A 24,647-nucleotide genomic window follows, 5' to 3' on the forward strand; every position below is an offset into this window, starting at 1 on the left:
TTGGGGGCCACTTCAGCATAAGCCTTCCACCCTCCACAGATAACCTCAGGTTCTCCTCAAGCCTCTAGATCTTATTTGACATTTTATTATAGGTAGCAACTTCTTGTATACTTAACACTGTTGAACTGTTGAGTTTAAAAATGATTAAGATGGTAGATTTTACGTGTTTTTTACCACAATAAAAAAATGAGGCTCCAAATGAGCTGCAAAGTGAGGGCCCTAAAAGATTATAAAGGACTCTAATTCTAATCCTTTTCAGATGAAGGAACAGAATGAAAGTCCCATAGCTGAGAGCCAAGAACAGGACCTGGGGGGGTACACTGATTCCTAGTACACAGTTTACTACAAAACAACAACAACAACAACAAAATAAACCAAGTACAATGGGAAAAACTGAAGAAAATAGTTAAGTGGGACAAAAACAATAAAGTAGGCAGAATCACAAGAAGAAAGAAGACCAAGGGAAAATTTCAAGAACATTTTTTAAAGTAAGAAAGCATGGAAGAAATGACTGAATATTATAAATATAGGATGGTCCCTGTTTTGCTGGAATAGCAGTCTGAAACCATCATTTATCTTGGTCTGGGTGGAGCTGAGGTCTGGGAATTCCCATATAAGGTAGCTTGTTCATGCTTACTTCCTCAAGCACATATTACACCTCCTCATCTGAAAAAGGCACTGGAAGAAAAGATTCTTTGGGAATGACATCCACACATACATTAAAGGCTATGGTTTCCACTCCTAATGGTTAGTAGATTTGCCAAGACACAGCATCCTCGCAACCCCCACCCAAATACGGTTCAGCATCTAGCAGTCAACACCACAGAGCCTTCCTGTGGTCACGACTGGCAGTGGTGATAAAGGTCGGTATGACCTTACTGCTTTCCATAAATAGCCCTTCAGTCAGTAATGTCCTTGCATGATATGGTCACATTCTTTCCTTTCAAGAGCAGCCCTGCTTTTATGTATGGTACCTTCCTTCCACAGAGCTTTCCATCTCAGGTGAAGCTGCTTTCTTGCCCCACCATAATTCCACTCAATGACTTCAAAGAAGGGCCTCTACCTTCGACTTTTTTTAGGATGAGTCCCTCTACCCTTTTTTTTAGAGCTATGCTGTCTACTTTTGTAGCCAGCAGTCACATGTAGCAACTTGAAATGTGGCTAGTCTGAATTCAGATGGACTTTAAAGTACCCACTGAATTCTCTTGGTAATTTTAAAATGCTGATGACATGATATGTATATAGCTTGGACATGATGACAGTTTGATATGCTGGGTTAAATTAAACATATTATTAAAATTAATCTTCCCTATCTCTTTTTGCCTGTTTTAAATGGCTACTAGAAAATCTTAAACTACACATGGGGCTACATTGTATTTCTACAGGATAGCACCATTCTAGATAGTATAATAAGCCCTGCTTATTGAATACGCTCAGTAGAAAGAAACCCTGGAATCCTTTCATTTCAAATGATCTCTTGTCGGCCAGGCAACTTTCTTCGTTTGCAGGTGAGATTCTTCATCTGTAATGTAGACAAAATAAACCCCCCTCACAGACTGGTAAGGACTGAGAACACAAAGAAAGCATTTTAAGCATTCAGCAACACTAAATGTGTTCTCAGTAAATGTCACTTCCCTTTCTGTGGGTGCATTCAGTAGCTGGTTTAGTCATCTTGGGGTTAGTCATTGAATGTCTGGATTCCAACCCTCTTTGTTCCTTCTCCAGTCTAATCACTTCCACAGAATTCACCATAACTTATAGGGCAGGGGTGTGTGGTGAACTTTCTTCCCCACAGCTGAATATTTTGTTCCTACCACTTGTCGACCATATCCTTCCCACCTCTTCTCTGCTGGTCCATTCATTAATAAATTATTAAAATTAATCTCAAAATTCTGGCTGCTGCTCATTTTCTCCTTAGGGCCGTTACCAGTAGCTCACTGCTATTGTCTGAATTTAAAGGGAGCTTTGTTACTATTCTAGCTATTTCATGTGTGAACACTTCCTTCCCCTCAAGTGCATGGATATCCTTTACTTACCACTAGGGTCTCACCAGATATGTAATGACTGAAGGATTCTACAATGGTCCTAGAAATAAGTAAAATAAAACTGAATGCTGACTTTTAATTATTGACCAGGCCAATCAGGATTACAGGAATGAAAAGTACCTTTCATGACTAAGAAATCACATCTGACTTGGCAGTCTGGTGTTTATTTCTGGCTGGTTTATATGTGGAAAATTCACTTTATGATTTCTTCCCAGCTGTTGCTAGCAGTGTGCTAGGCTGGCAGCCCTGAGAGTTGAATCACCCCCATGGATGATACTATTTTCTCCTTCCCCACCCAACCTTTCCCAAATACTTGGCATTTTTTAGTATTATATGGGTGCTAATTGTTCTGAAAGTCTGGCTTAAATTAAAGTTTATTGTAAATTGACATAATTTAGCATCTGGGTATCATTCTGCCTCTATGTCCCTTTTCACAAAGACAGCAACTCCAGGTCTGGGTAGGCTTGAGAGTGGGGATGGAGAAGTAACGCTGGCAAGACCTTTTCCCCAGCATTCCTTTATAGAAGGCAGGGGATGAGAAGGAAAGAATTAGTGAGGGAAAGAAAAGGCAATTGAAGGGGAGAAGATTTAAGAAAGAAAAAAGCAAAAGAAAGAGAAGAATGGCTTTTTTCACAGTAGAAGTCACACAGTGGGAGGCTTGGATAAGGTTTGGATATGTTTGGAAGTAGAGAAAAACCACCAGACTACAAGGCACTAAAGTGAATTTGGTTGTTTTCAAACCCTGAACTCTGGTAATTCTGGATCTTAAAGGAGAGATGCATAAATGATGCAGAGTAAACTAAAAAACAAAGGCAGAGAATGATTGGAAGTCCCTCAAAAAGTTAAACATAGAATTACCACATGACCCAGCAATTCCAGTTCTGGGTATATATCCAAAAGAATTGAAAACAAGGATGCAAACAGGTATGTGTACACCCATGTTTACAGCAGCATTATTCACAATATCCAAAGTATGGAAACAACCCAAGTGTCCTCCACAAGTGAATGTTATATACATTTTACTATTAATACAATAAAAAGGGGAACATTTGTTGTCCACCTAGATCCCACCAAATATCAAGCTAGGATCCTTTTACATACACTACTCACAGATTAAATACTATTGCCATTTACAGATGAGGAATCTGCAACTCAGATATTAAATAATTTGTTCAAAATCACACAAGTGGCAGAAGTAAAATTTAAACCCAAGGTCTTTCAACTTACACCACAGTATTTCAAGGATAAATAGGCTCAATGAATAAAGAACAAGCGAGAAAAGTATATGCTCCTTATGGTCTGAAACTGTTAAATAAGTGACAAGAAAGACCATAAACATCTGAACCCAAAGAACTAGGTAGTCTAAATGTCTTCCCAGGCTGCAAACAAACTTTCTTTTAGCATAGCACATTTTAAAGCCCTATAAGGGAATCTTGCCTCTTCTCCACACACCTCCCTCCCACACAAATTGGTAAAAGTTATTTTTCAATTTTCTAGATTCTATACTATATGTCCCATCTGGGCTGATAAAGTATCCTTTTCTCCCAACAATATTACATTTGTGGCAACATTTGGGGTATAAAATACCTCCCCACCTGCTACTTCACTTATTTTAATCAAGCACTCTACAGGACATCAACATTTCATCCTGTAACTATTCTGACAAACTGTGCCCCAGAAGTGACACACTGACTCAGAGCTAAAACACTGCTCCTGTATACCTCTTTCTCCTGGAACTAATGGGTCAATCAACATATTGCTAACTTTCGGGCAAGACCCAATTTAAAATCACTGTAAGTCCCCGCATTAAAAAAACAAAACTAGGCTGGGCGTGGTGGCTCACGCCTGTAATCCAAGCACTTTCAGAGGCCGAGGCAGGTGGATCACCTGAGGTCAGGAGTTCGAGACCAGCCTGGCCAACATGGTGAAACCTCATCTCTACCAAAAATACAAAAATTCGCTGGGCATGGTGGTACGTGCCTATAATTCCAGCTACTCGGGAGGCTTAGACAGAAGAATCACTTGAACCTGGGAGGTGGAGGTTGCGGTGAGCTGAGATCACGCCACTGCACTCCAGCCTGATGACAGGGCGAAACTCTGTCTCAAAAAAAAAAAAAAAAAAACTAAAAACATTTTTACAAGTTCCCTTAAAAGGCCAAGCATGGTGGCTCAAGTCTGTAATCTCAGCATGTTGAGAGGCCAAGGCAGGAAGATCTCTTGAGGCCAGGAGTTCAAGACAAGCCTGGGCAACACAGCGAGACTCTGTTTTTATAAAAATTTAAAAAATTAGTCAGGCATGGTGGTGTGTGCTTGTAGTCACAGCTATTTGGGAGGCGGGAGCAGGGGAATTTCTTGAGCCCAGGAGGTCAAGGCTGCAGTGAGCCATGATCGTGCCACTGTACTCTAGCCTGGGTGACAGAACTAGACCTTGTCAATCAATCAGTTTAAAAAAAAAAGTTTCACTGAAGGCTTCCTCTTTTTTCTGGGAACTCGCAGAATTATTGACATCAAGAAACTATCAATGAGACTTCAGACTCCTTCCCACGCCTCTGACAATGCCCAGGTTCAGGCCCCACCACATCATTTGCTCAGTCCTTTGCTACAGGATGTTCACACATCTGGCATTACCCATGGAAACCATTTCTCAGTCACCTTTGTGTTCCCAGAACCTAACACAGTGCTTAGCATGGGGCAACCATTCAAATGTCAACTGAATGAAAGACCCACTGACACATCCTTTTGTATGGTACTGCTATCTTGCTCTTTAGTCCTTCTAATCCATTCTCTACACTGTAATATTAGCAAACACTTCACTGCGACATCACAGATGCTTCCCTAATGTCCCCAAACTTTACACTGCCCTGAAGACCAATACTCCACATTCACCCTCTCTCCCTGCCATTCTTAGCCTTCAAACATTCCAGCACAGTAGATAATTTTTGAATTTCTTTCATTCATTCAACATTTATTTACTGAGCACTTACTGCTCTGGGCACTGGGAATACAGAGGTGAACAAGAGGAAACAAGGCCCCTGCTTTAGCAAATCTTCCAGGCTAATGCGGAAAACACAGCACAGAAAGGAATAGGGCAGGGGGTAGATCCAGAAAGCACTTGCAGCCCAGAATAAAAACTGGATGTTATTCTAGGTGAGATGGAAAGGCAATGGAGGACTCTGAAGAGAGAAGTAACATTGACCTGCAAATCTTTGCTCGAGCTGTTGCCAACTCTGCCTAGAACAACACTCTTTTCCATCATTTGTCAAATTCTTCAAAGCCCAACTCCAAAGTCACTACCTCCATGGTGCCATCTCTTAGAATTAAAGGGGGTTCCCCGCTCTTTTTGGTTAGCCTCAAAAATTGGCACTACCTGTGATGGCCTGATGTTTAGTTATTTTTGTATATTTTTTAAGCTACCACCAAGTGCTTATGTTCATTCAGAATATTTTATTCTATTTTCATTCTATCAGCTATGCAAAGTGCCTTGTTGTTTGCAAACTGAAAAGCATGTACCCTTTTTATCAACTCAAAGACCAAATTAAAATGATCATCCTCTTTTTAATGTTTTCTTTCTTATCCATGAAAAATACTTGTGTTCTCCTGTTCATTATAACTATTGCTTATTTCTTGATTATGTATGTGAATGTACATATATACACACGTGTACATACACACAACGTACATCTATATAAGAGACTGCCTTACACATGCAGTCAGTATCACTCTCAATGTTCTTGAAGGTTAACTGTAAAATCAATGCTTTTGCAAATACATTTAAATCTCTAGGAAGTCCACTGTATAAGGCAAGTCATGTAGTAAAGTAAAAGATTCTTTTGTGGGTAAATAATCACCCCTTAATAAATGTTTTCCAAATGCAGGTCTGAGGCATTACAGTTCCTTTAAGAGTGGCCTGCTGGGGAAATTCCACCCAACAGCAACAGAATGCATATTCTTCTCAAGTGCACATGGAACCTTCTCCAGGACAGGTCAAGAAGACTGAAATTACATCAGGTATCTTTTCTGATCACAATGGTATGAAACTAGAATAGTTTCTACAGTAACAGGAGGACATGGAAAATTAACAAATATGTGGAAATTAAACAATACGCTCCTAAACAACTATCGAGACAAAGAAAAAATTAAAGGGGAAATTAAAGAAGAAAATAAAGGAGAAATATAAAACAATCTTGTGACAAATGAAGATGGAAATACAACATACTAAAACTTATGGGATGCAGCAAAAGTTAGTGCTAACAGGGAAGTTTACAGCAATAGACACCTACTTCAAAAAAGAAAGATCTCAAATAACAGCCTAACATTACACCTCATGGAACTAGAAAAATAACAAACTAGCCCCAATGTTAGCAGGAGGAAGGAAATAACAAAGATCAGAACAGATATAAATGAAAAAGAGACTAGAAAAACAACAGAATCAATGAAACTAAGAGTTTGTCAACAGGTACAAAATTAGGAAGAGTAAGTTCTGGTGATCTATTGTACAGCAAGGTGATTATAATTAATAATACTGTATTGTATATCTCAAAATACCTCAAGAGGATTTTAAGTGTTGTTACCACAAAAAAGTGGTATTTTAGATGATTGATAGGCTAATTACCCTGATCTGGTCATTGTACAATGTACGTATGAACCAAAACATCACATTGTACTCCATAAATAAATGTGCCAATTAAAAATAAAACTTAAAAAAAGACCAGTTTTTTTTTTTTTTTAAACAGCGTTTTACACGTTAATGAATAAGAGTAACTCCTTACTTAGTTATAGCTGCTTTCTTCTTACCATGACAGGACAAAAGTTCACTAAACATATTGCTAAATAGTACATTTCCCCACCAAAGACCCCAGGCAGCAGAAATAATGTTTTAAAAGAGTAATGTAATAAAATGCCAAAGGCATTACTAAGGTCTTTTATAGAAGGCTCTGCAGGATATAAACCATGACACTAAATACCGCTTATCAATTGTTTTTAAATTTTTCTTTGCAAACAAAAGGCATAGTTTCCCTTCCACACCCACCCTACTTTGAAACCAATAAAACAAAGTTTTCACATATTTCAATAATTAAATACACATCTACAAGATACAAGAACCACAGTCATAACCTCTGCTGCAGGGAGAAAATTTTAAGCAGCATGGCTGAAGGTTGCTACAACTCACCCAAGACTCTTTCTGCATAGAGAGTTTCAACAAATATCCTTTAGATTTGCTTCTTAAATAACTGAGAAAGATAGGTCATAAGGAAAACAAATCCAGAAATACAACAATACCCTGTGTTTGGCTGATTTAGGCAATCATGTCCATTTCTTCTCTTAAACTTCTCTCAAACTTCCACTCCTACACACTCTACCTGAGGCACCTCCAGCTCCCCTTCTCTTAATTCAAGAGTAAAGAACCTCCCTCCTGGCTCCTACTCTTATTTAACTTACTTATCAGGGCTTGGGAGGCCAGTTTCACATCACTGCGAATTATCTTTGAAAGCCTCTATTTCCTAAACTGTACAGAACTTCCTCATCTTAGCTTTGTCTCTGTTGTCTTGAACTATATTTGAGCCAATGAAACCAAGTTCAGGGTTTTTTTTTTCCTGTATTTAGTCATATCATGTGACATGGTGTGTTACACGATAACCCCACTGTTCTGAAGCAATAGGACAACACCCCTAAATGTCATAACTCATATCCTGCTAAGTTGTTTTATATACTTTATGAAGTTAAGAAATTCATCTTAATAACTTACTGAAAGCACATATAACATGCAGACAAATATTTAGAAAAATGAATAACTGATCAGCACAGAAAGAGGTAACTTTTAAAAAATGATAGCCTCTGGCCCTCTGGATCTCTACAATAACTACACGTTTGAATTAACGGAGCTTCTTTACGTGCCCTCTGAATGCTACTCTGGGGTCAAGCAGCTACTCCACACTACATTTTCCGGTGGCAAGGCGCAGGCCAGCTTAGAGACGGGCACGCCAGGCTCTGGCTGCTCCAGCAGCGGAAATTATTCTTTCTGTCCCAGATATCCCTGACAAACACAGTGCAGAGAAGAAGCAAGGCCAGTGGTGCCAAGGCCTCACATATCCGACTGAGTCACCTCCTGGGACTCCTCAGTGCCAAGTTTCCACTGAAGAATAAGGGATCTTTAGTTGAAGCTAAGAAAGAACTTGAGAGCAATTAATTCAGCCTTCCCCTTCCATGAATGAAGGTGTCCTTGCCTGAATTCACTGAAAATACAGTAAGAAACTCCTTTACCCAATTTCTTTATTATAGAGGAATCATTTTTAGGATAACAGCATTTCTAGGACAATAACATAACTAGGGCCTGAGGTTAATCTTTACAAACAAGAAAATGGCCAGGTGCAGTGGCTTACACTTGCCTGTAATCTCAGTGCTTTGGGAGGCTGACCTAGGAGACCACTTGAGCCCAGGAGTTCGGGCCCAGACTAGGCAACATAGGGAAATCCTGTCTCTGAAAAAACAAAAACAAAAACACACCACCACAACAAAACAAACCAAACACACACACACACACACACAAAAAAAAAACTCCAAGAAAACAACTCATCACTTTTGCTTGTTATCCAACACTGAGACTGGGTACTAGCCACTTTTAGAGCTGGTGACAAGCTATAACCTGAGGGCACCCTGGCAGGTGACTATTTACAGGGAAGGGTTTAGTGCTTGAAAGAGTGGAAGAGCACATCCAAGACAAGCTAAAGGCAGAGGGAGTTCTAAAACTCAGGGTTCTGCCCAGCACTCCTGGGGGAACCTCACAGGCTTCATCTTCATGTACTCTGAAATCCAGCGGTCCCAGCTAGTTTGGGAGCTCTCACACAATACTGAATGTAATAAAATTCCAGCCAGAATGTTTTTCTGGCTTTGATTTATTTACTTTATTTTGGGAGGTGGGAGTGGAAGACAGATGGAAGCTGGAAGTGAAAAGGCTGCTTTTGAGTGGGAAGCAGTTCCCTCCCCCACTCCCAGCAGGGACAGTCCTATGTCATGGATATAAACCCTGGGAAGCAGCTGCGATCTCTCTTGGGAGAAGGAAAAGAGAATGGAAGTCTTCTGAGCTACAGCCCCAAAATACAAAATTCCCTCTAGGAAGGCAGCTCGTGATGCTGCAGTTAAAATCTAAAGGAAGGAAACTGGATGCTTTTCTGAGTCCCAGCAGAACATCCTGGGCAGACTGGCATTGTTGTTAACTTCTCTACTCATGGATGGGTCCCATCAACCCTCCTCTTGAAGCCATGCACCACTCGCATTAAGGACTTATCATGCTTGAGGGTCTTCTCGTAATCGACCTCATCCCTTTCTTCTCTCAGCAGATATTACTTTATTACTTACGAAGAAAACAGATCATCTAGAAGATTCTCTTTCAACTACCTCCCACCCATATGCTTACGCTTCAGGCCTTCAGTCCCAACAAGATCTGTTTGATGTCAGTCCATAAACTCACATCCAGACAGCCACTTTCCTTCTTTTTGGGCTCTTTCCCCCGAAGAGTTTATAAATAGGCTCCAGTTTCTGCTACATTAAAATAAGTCTATCTTGAGTCACTCTCCAGCTACCATCACAGCTCTCTCTTTTCAGACACCATTTTCTTTTCCCTTTTTTTTTTGAGACGGAGCCTCGCTGTGTCGCCCAGGCTGGAGTGCAGTGGCGCAATCTCGGCTCACTGCAAGCTCCGCCTCCCGGGTTCACACCATTCTCCTCCTGGAGTAGCTGGGACTACAGGCGCCCTCCACAACACCCGGCTAATTTTTTGTATTTTTAGTAGAGATGGGGTTTCACCGTGTTAGCCAGGATGGTCTCAATCTCCTGACCTCGTGATTCGCCCGCCTCGGCCTCCCAAAGTGCTGGGATTACAGGCGTGAGCCACCGCGCCCGGCCTCAGACACCATTTCCTAAAAGTTATCTCAACTCCTATTTACTCATCAACCTACTGCAATCTGGCAACACCTCTTACAGTCACAGTCACAGCTCTTAAAAGCCAAATCCAGAAGACATTTTTCAGTCCTTACCTTACATTTGACATTTTTAAATGATGCTTTCCTGGGAATTTTCTATTCCCTTGGCTTCCAGACCACTGTACTTTTATCCCTCTAGTCATCCCATCACCATCTCCTTTGCAAGAGCCTCTGCCTAGCTGTAGGTATGGCTACTCCCCAGCCTGACCCTGGCTTTCTGCTCCTCTCATTGCGCACATTCTCCCTGATGACTTCAACATTTCTCATGGCTCAACTACTTCCTCCCTGTTAGTGGCACTGGCTGGACCTTCTTTAACTTCGCAATCATACATCGAATTGTCTGCTGATGTCTCCATACAGATATCGTCACAGGCAACTTAAATTCATGATGCCTAAAATAAACTTCCCTCCCCACCATGCCTAAATCCAATTCTTCATCTTAATGTGCCCTCTCTCAGGCATGGCAACATTATCCAAGCAGGCATGCCGCAGCCTCCTAGGTGGAGTCCCTGTCTCCAGCCTGGTCCCCTTCAATCAAATCCAACAGACACAGCCAGCAAGCGGTCCAAGGAACCTGCTATCATTACCCTGCTTAAATTCTCTACTGCACTGAGGACAGTCAGCATCCCTTAAGGTAACATACAAAACCCTATATTGCCTGGCCCCATCATTTTTTTTTTTTTTTTTTTTTTGAGACGGAGTCATGCTCTGTTGCCCAGGCTGGAGGGCAATGGAGCAATCTCAGCTCCCTGCAGTCTCCACTTCCTAGGTTCAAGACATTTTCCTGCCTCAGCCTCCCAAGTAGCTGGGACAACAGGCGTGTGCCACTACCCTCAGCTAATTCTTGTATTTTTGGTAGAGACAGGGTTTCACCATGTTGCCAGGCTGGTCTTGAACTCCTGACCTCAAGTGATCCGCCCATCTTGGCCTCCCGAAGTGCTGGAATTACAAGCGTGAGCTACTGCTCCAGGCCCTACCTGGCTCCATCTATGTCCCCAAACCCTCATCCCTGGACACTTCCTGCCGCTCACTTTACATAGCCTAAGACGGACATACACACACCACACAGGCCCTGATCTCCATGCTGCTGCTCATGCTGACCTCGGCTGGGAAGGGCTTCCCTTCGCTAATGCTCACATCCTCAAATAACTCAGAAAACCTGTCCACACCTTCCTAGTCGACTCTCCTGCCTGGATCCCGCACTCCTCCTCAGGGATCCCATTATACATTCTCATTTACTCTGTGAGGATCATTTTATGAGCTCCTGTTTCTAACCTCGTGGAGGGCAGGGACTAGATTCCTACTCATCTTTATGCTCCTTGGGCCTCTGCTTAGCAGACACACTAGATACTTAATAAAGTTTAGCTAAACTGAGGCCTATAGGAGGGGCACTGTTGTTCCTTACCTCTGATAAGGAATAGGAAGCTCAGAATGAGGTTACGTGGCTTTAAAAGTCACCCAAGGAAAAGTCTAGGGGGAAACCTAGAATGCAAAAGCACACCAGCTAAAATAAGTCTTCTTGACAGCTGAAGGCCTCTCAGAGGTAAGCATGGTGGGAACGGGGAACATGTCTACGTTTTTCCTCTGTTACCCTAAGCCTGACAAAGTGTTACACAGTGCATAGCAAGTGCTTAGCAAGCACGGGCTGGCTCACTATGATTGTGGAGAGATCGCTTCCATTTATATATAGACTATGTAAGAGTGGGTTTGCTTCTCTCCAGCAGATGGAGCTACAACCCTGTGTTATCTCCAGCTATGGTCTGGGAACCCTGAGAGAAGAACCAGCCTTTTCCACCCATCCCTTGCCATGCTTCTTTTTGTCCTTTATCAGTCTCACATAGAAACAGCAACAACAGCTGGGTGCAGTGGTTCACGCCTGGAATCTCAGCACTTTGGGAGGCCGAGGCGGTCAGATCACTTGAGGTCAGGAGCTCAAAATCAGCCTGGCCAACACAGTGAAACCTCATCTCTACTAAAAAAAAACAAGTTAGCCAGGCGTGGTGGTGGTGGGCGCCTGTGATCCCAGTTACCCGGGAGGCCGAGGCAGGAGAATCGCTTGAACCCGGGAGGCAGAGGTTGCAGTAAGCCGAGATCACACCACTGCACTCCAGCCTGAGTGACAGAGTAAGACTCCACCTCAAAAAAAAAAAAAAAAAAAAAAAGAAACAGCAACAACAAAATAACAGGATGTTTTCCACAGACTATTCTGAATGGATATAGATCTTTTTTAAAAAAATTTGTTCAATGCCCAATATACTTGCGTATCTTTTCCTCCCGGGACTTTAAAATAATCTGGGATAATTTCACCCAACTTGATTTACCCAGTCTATCAAGTGCTAATCAGTGTCTCCACCTTTATATACTCTTCATAGGTCCTTGTTATGAAAGTCATTTATAACCCAAAATGTTCATCATACTCATCTCTATCTATATGACCTATGTCACTCAGGAAAACATTAGTTTACTAACCATCTCTCATTTAAAAACAAAACCCTTTGGGCCAGGCGTGGTGGCTCACGCCTGTAGTCCCAGCACTTTGGGAGGCCTAGGCGGGTGGATCATCTGAGGTCAGGAGTTCAAGACCAGCCTGCCCAACATGGTGAGACCCCTCTCTACTAAAAAAAAATACAAACATTAGCCGGGCGTGGTGGTGCGCGCCTGTAATCCCAGCTACTCAGGAGGCTGAGGCAGGAGAATTGCTTGAACTCGGGAGGCGGAGGTTGGAGTGAGCCGAGATCACGCCACTGCACTCCAGCCTGGGCAATAAGAATGAAACTCGGTCTCAAAAACAAAACAAAACAAAACCAAAAACAAAAAACACTCCTTTTTAATATACTGTAACCATTGTCTTAAAGGATTTGAGCTTCTAAATAGAATGAATATAAAAGAACAATTAAGGGCAAAATGTTCATAGGTGGTAATGTTAGTACCACCTATGGAAAGTAAAGCATAAAGTCCAAGCAAATTTCATCCTTCCCTCAATTTATAATTTCATGGCATTCCCAGAAAACTTAGTGCTTATTGAAACTGTTGAAAAGTACTTCACGATGGTATCTTTTTTATTTTTTTTTTGAGAGAACATCTTGTTCTGTTGCCCAGGCTTGAGTGCCCAGGCAGGGGTGCGATCTTGGCTCACTGCAACCTCTGCCCCCTGGATTCAAACGATCCTTCCACCTTAGCCTCCTAAGTAGCTGTCCCAGGCACATGCATGTGCAGGCACGTGCCACCACACCTGGCAAATTTTTGTATTTTTAGTAGAAATGGGGTTTCATCATGTTAGCCAGGCTGGTCTCGAACTCCTGGACTCAAGTGATCCATCGATCTTGGCCTCCCAAAGTGCTGGGATTACATGTGTGAGCCACTGCGCCCAGCCGATGACATCTGAAACAGATATCAACCTAAACCTGACAAAGTCAACCTAAACACAGTTAGGTTCTATGTTCATCATTATACAAAGGTGTTTTTCTTTCTTATGTTTTTAACCAGCATCAAAGTCCTGTGGATGCATATTCCATGACATTCAGCATCTCTGGCCTCAGTCCATTTAGTGCCTATGGTATCCCTTCCCTCAAACCATCGAGATAAACTAAAAATGCTCCACAAGTTCCCACTTGCTCCTTAGGGAACAGTTCCAGATCTGCTGAGGATGACAGACCCAGAGGATTTCTGAGGCCATTAAGCATTAATGCCAGAAGTACTCACTAAAGTACCTAAGGGAACCACTTGTCAGGGTTTGACTTAACTCCTTAATATTATACAACATTGAATACTACTAAAATTAAAGCACTGTAACTAAATTCATTTATAAACTTTACATTTTAATCAAGGAAGTCCCCAATTTGAAATATTTTCAAACTCTGACCATATCAAGAAAACAGCGTCATCATATAGCAAGTTTTTTTGTTTGTTTGTTTGTTTTTTGAGATGGAGTTTCACTCTTGTTGCCCAGGCTGGAGTCCAATGGCACAATCTTGGCTCACTGCAACCTCTGCCTCCTGGGTTCAAGCAATTCTCTTGCTTCAGCCTCCTTAGTAGCTGGGATTACAGGCATGCGCCACCACTCCCGAGTAATTTTGTATTTTTAGTAGAGATGGGGTTTCACCATGTTGGTCAGGCTGGTCTAGAACTCCTGACCCCAGGTGATCTGCCTGCCTCGGCCTCCCAAAGTGCTAGGATTACAGGCATGAGCCATGGCGCCCAGCCTATAGCAAACCTCTTCTAAACATAGTAACATCTAAGAAAGAGCCCTAAATAGCAGCACTTAGTCCTAAAAGCCCCTAAGCTCTGGGGGCCTTTCTGAGTTTGGGAAAGCTACTATAAAAGAAAAATCTGAGGAACAATACAATTTTAAAGAGTTTTTTTGAGTAAGAAGCAATTCATGAATTGGGGAACACCAGACCAAAAAAGTTTTAGTGTCCCAATGACAAAAAGTCAGAGACAAGTATTTACTGGGAAACGCAGAAGCAAAATAAAGAAACTGTTTGATTGATTTGAAATTACAGACTTGCCTTTTTTTAGGTACCTTGTTGGAAAGCCCCTAGTTACTTAGTCATATGTTAGTTGGCAGCTGACGACTGGCTGGGGTTAAGTTTTACTTCTAACATAAACATTTATCAAAATGACTCTACTTGTTCTGCTTATGTCTGCAATTTAAGCAAGGCTGAGGTAACATATAAGGCCTAACTGGTTCTGTGTGCCGAGAGATTGCACAGGCCTGGTCTTCATTTTAACTTCCTTTGACAATACTCATTCCAACACCCACTCAGACCCAAACCTGCCTAAGGTAGAGGAGCAAAAGGAAGCACGTTGCAAATTCCATGGCAATACTGTGAGAAGATTCCAGCAGCCCACGGACACGAAAAGAGAGGAACAACCTTGGCAGAGGCCACGATGCTGGAGTGAGAGGGCCCTGATGGCAGAGCTGGAAGCCCACAAGTAATTTAATGGGGAAGTGTTGTTCATACCCAAGTGTTCTTAAATTAAATGTGGTCTGCTTAGATACTCCAACTTATTACTTCATAACTGAATGAAAGCCCCATTCCCCTCCTGAAACTCCCTCTCCTTCATGCAAGGGACCACTATGCACACAATGGTTCTAGTCCAAGCGAGAAACATGAGAGTCATCTTCAATAATTTAATCATCCTCACACACCTCCCAATGTCCAGCTGCAAAGTCCTTTCTTCTCTGCCTCTTAACTGTCTCTGAATCTATTTACTACTTTATATCTGTACAGGCTGCACCTACTTCTGGCACCATCACCTCTTATGTGGGTTAATGCAACAGCCTTCTAACTGGCCTCTGAACATCCACTCTTTGCTAATCACTGCTCCCAAACCACCTCTTCTCTGAGCTACCGTAACACTGCCTTCTAGGTGGTCATGTCATCCACATGGGTACCCATGTCGTCCACTCTCTGTTTCAGGTAACAGATCTAGTTGTCCTGACCACCTAACAGTCACCTACCTTGACTGACTAGGCATGGTGCTTCTTCCTATCCTCTGGCCACAATGACTGGTCCTGGTCCATTTGGACAATGGTCTCGAACTAAGTTAATCAGATACTGTTTCTCAAAGACTAGAAATCTGTGTAGAGACTAACACCCTGCAGTTAGAGGAAGTCAACTCAGAGCACTGCTCTATAGAGACATCCCACAAGTTCTGCAGAGACACCGGGAAAGCCCTAGTTGTCTGCCCTTCTCAGAGACCTGTAAGTTCAGCCCATTCTTCAATTCTGGGAGCAACCCCACTATTTTTTCTTTGAAGCTTCTGTTTGCCTGAGTCTATTCCTGTTGTTGATAATCAAGGAAACTACAGTGCCAGTAAAAACGGACCTGGCTGTCCTTGCTCCCACCCGGCATCCCCCAGCTCCAGCCCTCACTGCACAGGCTGCAGCCCTGCGGATCTGCCTGTCACATCTCAACAGCCCTCCTGGCCTGGTGCCTCTTACCTTCCTCCCTAAACTCTTCTTGGGATGATTCCCGTTCACACTCAGACTCGGTCAAGAGGTCGCTTCCTCTGGGAAGTTCTCCGGAAGGCCCTCTTGCTCCACAGGAATTTGCCTGTGTCCTTTAGTCTGACCTCAAGTTACATGTGATGATTCCTGTTCACAGCTGTGCCCCATGCCAGCCATGCCAGGCAGAGGGCAGGCTCGCTGTGAATACTGTCAAACAAATGAGCAAACAAGGAAATCAGAAACACTTCAAATGAGTATTCAGGGAAGTGTAACACAAGTTTAAAAATAAATGTATTTCTCTGGAATCAAGAGACTCTAGACATCCAATATTAAATTCATTGTATTTTAATATTAATTCATACTCCAAATCATTTGATGATGTTTTTGCTTTGTGAAAATTCCTAAGTTGTGCACTTAAGACTTGTGCACTCTTGTATATTACGCATTAATAAAATTTTTAAAAACACATTTAACATCACTGAAAACCACAGACATAGATTAGTAATAAGTTCATATGCTTGGAAACATTATATAGTGGTAGAAGGTACACTGACTACAAGTAAAATTATAGTCTTAATCATGCCACTTACTATAAGAGCTATGACATCTTGGTTCGATAAAAATTCTTTATATTCAGCTTTAATATCCATAAAATAACATAATTACCATTTTGTCCAAATCTCAGGGCTACAGAATAGATTTTTTAAAATCATAAAGGTGAAAATTCAAATATAAGTTGTTTTTGTTACAAAATTCAGAATCATCTCAAAATGAATGTTAGTTAAACCAGTCAAAAAAAATTGGACTTTGGAAAACACAACACTTTGGCATGAAACTGCCTACAAAATCCCATGAATGCATACCAAAAAGTGATATAGGATAATGAATCCAGGATGCTAACCTGAAATTTAAGACTAAATTTATGCTTGAGGAACAAAAAAAGGATATCCCTACATCATCATTTTTCTTTGTAAACTAGATTTAAAAATTATTTACATTTCATGACCAGGAAGAGTGGCTCACGCCTGCAATCCCAGCACTTTGGGAGGCTGAGGCGGACAGATCACGAGGTCAGGAGATCAAGACCATCCTGGCTAACACGGTGAAACCCCATCTCTACTAAAAATACAAAAAAATTAGCCAGGTGTGGGGGTGGGCACCTGTAGTCCCAGCTACTTGGGAGGCTGAGGCAGGAGAATGGCGTGAACCTGGGAGGCGGAGCTTGTAGTGAGCTGAGATCGTGCCACTGCATTCTAGCCTGGGCAACAGTGGGAGACTCCATCTCCAAAAAAAAAAAAAAAAAATTATTTACATTTCATGAACTAAGACAAACATTTCTTAAGCTTATGATAACTGAAATGCTTTTAAAGAGTTCAGCTAAGGCATTAACCTTCTGGCCGCAGTAATCTCAGAGAAGGGGGGTGGAGGAAAGCGCAGATATTCCTTATTTCATATGGTGGAGATATTATAACATTTAAAACTATTTCGAAATAAGTGCTTGCATTTAAAGAGAGTGTAACAAAATATGAATGGATGTACAGATTAAAAATATATGAAACACATCTTTACACATACACATGCTAATGAGCTCTAAAAATAATTTAATGATAAAATGAACCATAATTAGAAATGGTGACTAATTGGAAATTTTATTGTATACCTCTCTATAGTATCAAAACATACAGGCTGGGCACGGTGGCTCACGCCTGTAATCTCAACACTTTGGGAGGCCAAGGTGGGTGGATCATGAGGTCAGGAATTCGAGACCAGCCTGGCCAAGATGGTGAAACCCCATCTCTACTAAAAAATACAAAAATTAGCCAGGCGCGGTGGCGGGCATCTATAATCCCAGCTATTCGGGAGGCTGAGGCAGGAGAATCACTTGAACCTGGGAGGTGGAGGTTGCAGTGAGCCGAGACTGTGCCACTGCACTCTAGCCTGGGCGATAGAACAAGACAAGACTCCGTCTCAAAAAACAAAACAAAACAAAACACACAATCTCAGAATAGCATTTAACAGTCACATGGTAAGAGGAGAGAACAGATGGGCAAGACTTTATTTCTCAGAAAAAATAAATTTTCATTTTTTAACTGCTGAACCAAAATACTTTGTTAAGTTCCCAGAAACGCTAAACAGCTTGTAAGAACATTTGAAACACCTTTTTTCTCTCTTACTTAAAAAATAAAGTACTACAATATAGAGGGATTCATGTTTGTTAAGAATGTAAAATACATTTAAGAATGTAAAAACATTTAGTTATTGTAAAAATTAACTTTTGAGCAAATGCAGTGTTAACCTACCCTTACCCACTTTGTACCATTAAAATAGGGGTAAGTAGAAAACAAATACATACACATTGAAAACTTCCATTTTCATTTCAGTGAATATTTACCCAATGACTACCATATCACTAACTGCTGTAGGTACAGGGCACATAAGGATAAATAAGGCAGAGCCCGGAGTAACTTCCTAGACTGCGATGTACACACAACATATTGCAATATTCTGTGACACATCAGAGGCAGCATCTGCACAGCGCTGCGAAACGCAGAAGCAGCAAGAAAGGCCTAGGCCTTACCAGGTTCATCACGGAAGTGAGTCTGTATTAGCTGTGGTTCACGAAGTCGGAGAGGGAAAGGGAATTCTCAGGGAGTAACTCCAAAGAGCACTGACTTAGCGTGTGTCAGGCACTGTGCTAGCTTCTCAGGCAACAGCAATAAGACTCAGTTAACTGGTTTCAAATGAGCTTATCGTTCAAGCGAGACACAAGAAAAGGTCAATCATAAAACATGTTGAGTGCACTCACAGCTCTGAGAGATCGTACTGTTTTCTGGAAGTTTAAAACCCATTTTCAAGGAATTTGAACATACTAGTGAAGATCAAACAATGGTATAAGGAAATGTGAAGCTGCGGCAGCCATGAGCATCCCTGTTTGGGATGGCCAGAAACTCCTGTTAGCACGTTCCCTCCTACCTGAGGGAGTCCTCCCTGTCCTTGAATCCTGATTGCTCTGTACCTCTTTTTAGGATATTTACCAAATGTTGCCATGTATCAAGATAAATCTGAGACTTATATACTCTTCCCTACTAGATTATAACCTCTGAGACTGGGAACTTTGTCCCTTAGCTTCTTAGCCACTGTAATGTGAGGCATAAGGCTCACTCTAAAGGGCACTTTAACTTGTGGCCGGGCACAGTGGCTCACGCCTGTAATCCCAGCATTCTGGGAGGCCGAGACAGGCAGATCATGAGGTCAGGAGTTCGAGACCAGCCTGGCCAATATGGTGAAACCCTGTCTCTACTAAAAATACAAAAATTAGCCGGGTGTGGTGGCACGTGCTTGTAATCTCAGCTACTCGGGAGGCTGAGGCAGAAGAATCGCTTGAACCCGGGAGGCGGAGGTTGCAGTGAGCCAAGATCATGCCACTGCACTCCAGCCTGGGCAAGAGAGCGAGACTCCATCTTAAAACAAACAAACAAAAAAAACTTGTTAGCCAGTGAGGCGCATGCCTGTAATTCCAGCTACTCAGAAGGCTGAGGCAGGAGGATTGCTTGAGCCTAGGATCAAGACCAGCCTGGGCAATACAGTGAGACCCTGTCTCAACAAAACACAACACAACACAACACAACATAACACAACACAACAAAACAAACAAAACAAAACTTGCCGAGTTGACCCATAACTGGTATTGACCCACTATGACAAGTTCTATTCTATTCCTTTTGCAGGAATGAATAAAACCTGATACCTATTAGCTCTTGTTCAGTCAAGGTGATGATCCTAAAGACTTCAAAAAATTATTTTCACATACATAAATACTAAAACCTTATCAAGAACAGTACTAAAATGAGTAGGAAAACCGAGTAACTGCTAAGTCTCTGTCACTGCTTCCAGACTAACACTGACATGAAGACCAGGCCTTTCCCCACTCCCAGGTATAGAAAGAAGACTTCAAATCCTGGCCCCAGGTGCCTGCTTCCTGATCAGGTGCAAGCACACATGCCTATTAATATTATCTTGCTGCTTTTTTCTGTCCTGTTGGCAACCTCTCGGTTTGGTTTTGGCTACAAAATAAAAAATGCTGTATCACATGCCATCCAAATAGCCAAAATGAATTATATCACCACGCAGACACACACACACGCACAAAAGGAGAAAGACTAAACAACCCTGATGACTCAGGATTGATTTCTGCAATAGTTATTACAAATCAAAACATAAAATACTTTCAAGAATAAAAATAAACGATGCCTAAAAGGAAGCTGGAGAACAAGAGGTGGGCTGCAGCAAACCCTGCACCTCTAATATCAGTGTTCACCCAGACCACTTAGCCCAATAGCCTGACTGTGACTAAGTGGTAACAAATGCAGGAATTTGGAGTAAGTAAACGCACCAGAGCAAAAGGGCCTCCACGTTACATTTCAAGAAGAATGTTCTCTGATGAAAGAGAAAGGAAGAGGTAGAAACATCTGGATGGCTAACACGCTTTAAACAAAGAAGTAACAGCACCTGCTAGGCTGCAGCTCTGTGAGCCTTAAGGGCAGCAAATCTCTACTATTTCAGCTAACTGAGAGGACTCAGGTTTCACAGCCATCAACACCACGTTGGCTAACTCTTTTGCATTTTTTTGAAGAACGGTTAGTTTACATTCTAATGAGCATATAACTATGTTTGTAAGAGGATCAAAAAACATATAACCCCAGGCTGAAAAACCCCACCTCCATCCTCCCCAACCTTGGAGGGGAAGTTACAAATGATTAAACAAAGTAGCCAGGAAAAAAAAAAGGGTGAGAGAAGTTATTTGTAAGATTGAGAACCCCAAGAGTGTTGAGGCGTGTTACTAAGAAATATAACCTACAATGAGAAACAGCAGGTAATACTTCAAAAGAAGCGTATCATGCCAAATTTCAAAGGACACTTATAGGAATTATTAAATTTCAACCTAAAAAATAGCAAGGCATGGTAAAAATCAAAATGATATTTAGTTAGTCCCCAACTCAATGACCAAAAATCTGAAGTAGAATCTATATTATGTTTCCAACCCTGGAACACATTTTCCATAAAAGCCATATAGTAAATACCATATAAATCATGACCAATCCCCAAAAGCTTCCCTCATCAAAAAAAATATAGCTAAAAAAGGAGATGGGGTAGCAGCAATCAGGGACATGAAAACCAAAGAGTTAGGCCGGGCGCGGTGGCTCACGCTTGTAATCCCAGCACTTTGGGAGGCCGAGGCGGGCGGATCACGAGGTCAGGAGATCGAGACCACGGTGAAACCCCGTCTCTACTAAAAATACAAAAAAATTAGCCGGGCGTGGTGGCGGGCGCCTGTAGTCCCAGCTACTCGGAGAGGCTGAGGCAGGAGAATGGCGTGAACCCGGGAGGCGGAGCTTGCAGTGAGCCGAGATTGCGCCACTGCACTCCAGCCTGGGCGACAGAGCGAGACTCCGTCTCAAAAAAAAAAAAAAAAAAAAAAAAAAAGAAAACCAAAGAGTTTGGTTCAGGTCTTTACTCTGGTTTACCGGGAATGATGACCTTGGACAAATTATTTAACATCTGTGAGCTTCACATTTCTCATCTGTAAAATAGGTATAGTAATACCTGCCTGCCAATTTTATGTAGTGTACAAGCTCAAATGAGACTAGAATACTTACTAGTTATAAACAGTCATCATCCCTACTCTTCCTCCTCTCTAACCCAATTGAAGGCTGGTGGAGGAGGTGAGGGGGCACAGAAGCAGTGGGAGGTTCAGCAGCCATGACCTCGGGTGAAAGTTTTGGGTCAGAGCTCTCGGAGTTTGCAGAAGGTACGTCTTGGGCAGTGGAGAGCAGCCAGATGAGAAAAAAGCCCCAGCAAGTGCTGCTGTCAAATACAAGGAGAGCTGTCTCCAAGCACCAGGTCATTCGTAAGCAGGGAATAACCTACACATCCTTAACTTCAAAGTGCTTAAAAAAAAGCAATGCCTTTTTCCCAAAGCTTTAATCTCCTCTTTTTTGAAAGCCCTTTCCCTGATCTTGTCTAGCTTTTCATGTCTCCTAGAGAAATTTCATCCACTTAAAAATGGAAACTCCATTACCAAACTCATGTACTTCATACCCTTAGGAAAAAGATATTTAAAGCCTTGAAAAATATCCAGACCTAATCATCAAAAGCAAAATCCACACATAAATTCCACCTTCCCATTCCCAAACTGATTTCCACTTTTTTTTGATGGGAGGGGGAGGGGGGGATTCAGGCATCTTTTAAACCAAGAGCATGGAGAGTGAGTAAAGACTATAAAGCATAATAGAAAAAGCCACATTTATTATCAGCCATTCCCTAGCTGAATGGCGTTGAGAAGAGTCCCTAACCTCAGTGAGTTCCTCAAAACTGCAGGACCTCGCCTTTGCTGCTCCAAGTGCTTCTCTTCCTCAGCCTGATCTTGGCCCAAGGCACCTCAGAGAAAACTTCCAAGATCAACTTGACTTCAATGTGTAATCGTTCTACTGTCCCCTACACCCTTCTCTAGCTTATTCCTCCATACTGTTGATCACCATCTAATATGCTATATGCTTTGTTTATGATATGTCTCTACCATCCCCAACAAGGACATAAGCACCATGAAGACAGAGGGTTCTGTCTGCTCTGCTTCCTGCTGTATCCCTAGAGCCAAGCACATGCCCGGTGTCTACCAGGCACTCAGCAATATTTGTTAAATAATACATGATTACAAGTGAGGTAATTCATCCCTGCAGTGGGGCTAATACCACTTACTTTGCAGGGTTGTTTTGAGGATCACCTAGAAATAAAAAATAAAAATGCTTTGCCCATCAGCTGGTGTATCGTTAAGTATCCAAGAGCAACTGTTAGTTTCCTTTCATTTCTTAGGCCAAAATAACTGGCTAAAAGCTGCAGAACATTCCAAGTGGGAAACTCTAAAAGCATGGCCAAAAGATCACTGTACCCAGCAGGAAAAAAAAAAAAAAAGAAAAGAAAAGAAGACGGGAGAAGCAGGACTGCTGATCAGTATTGCTCAGTGTGGCCCATGAATCACAAACTTTTGTAATCACTCTGCAATAAAATCAGTGCAGAAATTGAAAGTATTTAGAAACTTACCAATGTGACACAGAAATTTTATATCTGCTGAATATAAAGAGAAACAACTGGGACTCGTATTCATATGACTTTTTTTATTTTTCTAGCATCCCATTTTGTCTTTTACAGAAGTATCACTTAACAATAGACTAGAAATTATTTTTTAAAATCCTTGTTCTTCACCAGTTTGGGAAGCACCGACAAGCATACACTCAGTCTGATGTGGCCCAGGAAGCTGCGCAACAGTAACAAAGCTAACACACAATACAAGTTTACTACTGCAATTTATGTAGGTTCTAGGACAAGAGAGACCTGGATGACAGAAGGGTGGGGAGGCAGGTTCAGCGGCCAGTTCCAGAATGTTAGAGAATTCTCTAAGACAGTGTTTCTCAGAATGTTTTCCTATACTTCCAAGACCACCCGACTTCAATGTGTAATTGTTGCCTACTGTCCCCTACACCTTTCTCTAGCTTATTCCTCCTATACACATCAAGAGCAAAAGAGTCAGGCCGGGCGTAGCGGCTCATGCATGTAATCCCAGCACTTTGGGAGGCCGAGGCGGGTGGAACACAAGGTCAGGAGTTCAAGACCTGCCTGGCCAACATGGTGAAACCCTGTCTCTACCAAAAATACAAAAAATTAGCTAGGTGTGGTAATCCTGCCTGTAATCCCAGATACTCAGGAGGCTGAGGCAGGAGAATCACTTGAATCTGGGAGGCAGAGGTTGCAGTGAGCTGAGACCGTGCCACTGCACTCCAGCCTGGGCAACAGAGCAAGACTCTGCCTCAAAAAAAAAAAAAAAAAAAAAAAGCAAAAGAGTCCCAGAGACCAAGGGAGAGGAGGATTACAAAGGGTTATGCTCATTTTCTTGACTGTGGTAACAATGTCATGGGTCAGAACTCATATTGTAAAACTGAATACAAGTAGCTTATTGTATGTAAATTATATTTTAGTGAAGGGAAGTTTAAGGAAGGGAGAGAACAGTAAGACAAAACAGACAAAAGTCAGGATTAGGATATAAATTCCATGATAAAAAAGCCCAGTCCCTCAAATCCTCTTTCAAAATAACTTTTCTAGTGGCTTTATAATAGGCCACTCATGATACAACCAGTATTTAGACATAAGCTCAACATGCATTCATGTATATTATTACAGTTTTGGCACTGCTACACTAAATGCATATTTTCCAACAGAACATCCCCTTACCCATCCTTTTTAAAATATAAAGGCCCATGGTTCCTGGCTTAGAGACAGCTGTTGTCAGGTCCAGTTGAGCTCTGGAAGAGCAGCTGGGGCTCAATGAGACACATTTCAAGACAGTTTCTCAGGTGTCTGTCCCTACATTGAACAGTTTTCCTCAATAGCATTAAGCCCATGTCTCCATCTGTATTTTCTTATCATACAGAATTATGTGCTAAATTGTCAGAAACTGAAAAGTGAGAGTCTTCAACGAAAGAAAAGATTAAACGTTTAAGATTCACTGTCTAAAACACTCATTCCTACTTCTATCACAGCATTAGTAAGCTTTTATACTATTCATAAAACAGACTGCTTTGTTCACAATAAAATGCTATCCCAATGTAAGGTATTACA

The 24,647-nt window shown here is 41.8% G+C and overlaps 1 protein-coding gene across 6 annotated transcripts in view; it reads right to left on the minus strand.

The window, feature by feature from the left end:
- The window catches only part of LIMS1 (LIM zinc finger domain containing 1), a 156,254-nt gene that overhangs the window by 92,291 nt on the left and 39,316 nt on the right, over positions 1–24,647 (minus strand). Inside the window, exon 1 of one of the 6 annotated variants that reach the window (XM_063616661.1) lies at positions 15,972–16,184. The exons of 4 other annotated variants lie outside the window; for them this stretch is intronic. The gene's annotated coding sequence lies outside the window, so the exon portion shown is untranslated. Of the gene's footprint in view, positions 1–7,484; positions 7,692–15,971; positions 16,185–24,647 lie in introns of those variants that run through there. One more of the 6 variants, XM_055243850.2, reaches the window with a different exon arrangement.

Source organism: Symphalangus syndactylus, chromosome 14, assembly GCF_028878055.3.
Source record: "Symphalangus syndactylus isolate Jambi chromosome 14, NHGRI_mSymSyn1-v2.1_pri, whole genome shotgun sequence".
NCBI classification, from domain to species: domain Eukaryota; kingdom Metazoa; phylum Chordata; class Mammalia; order Primates; family Hylobatidae; genus Symphalangus; species Symphalangus syndactylus.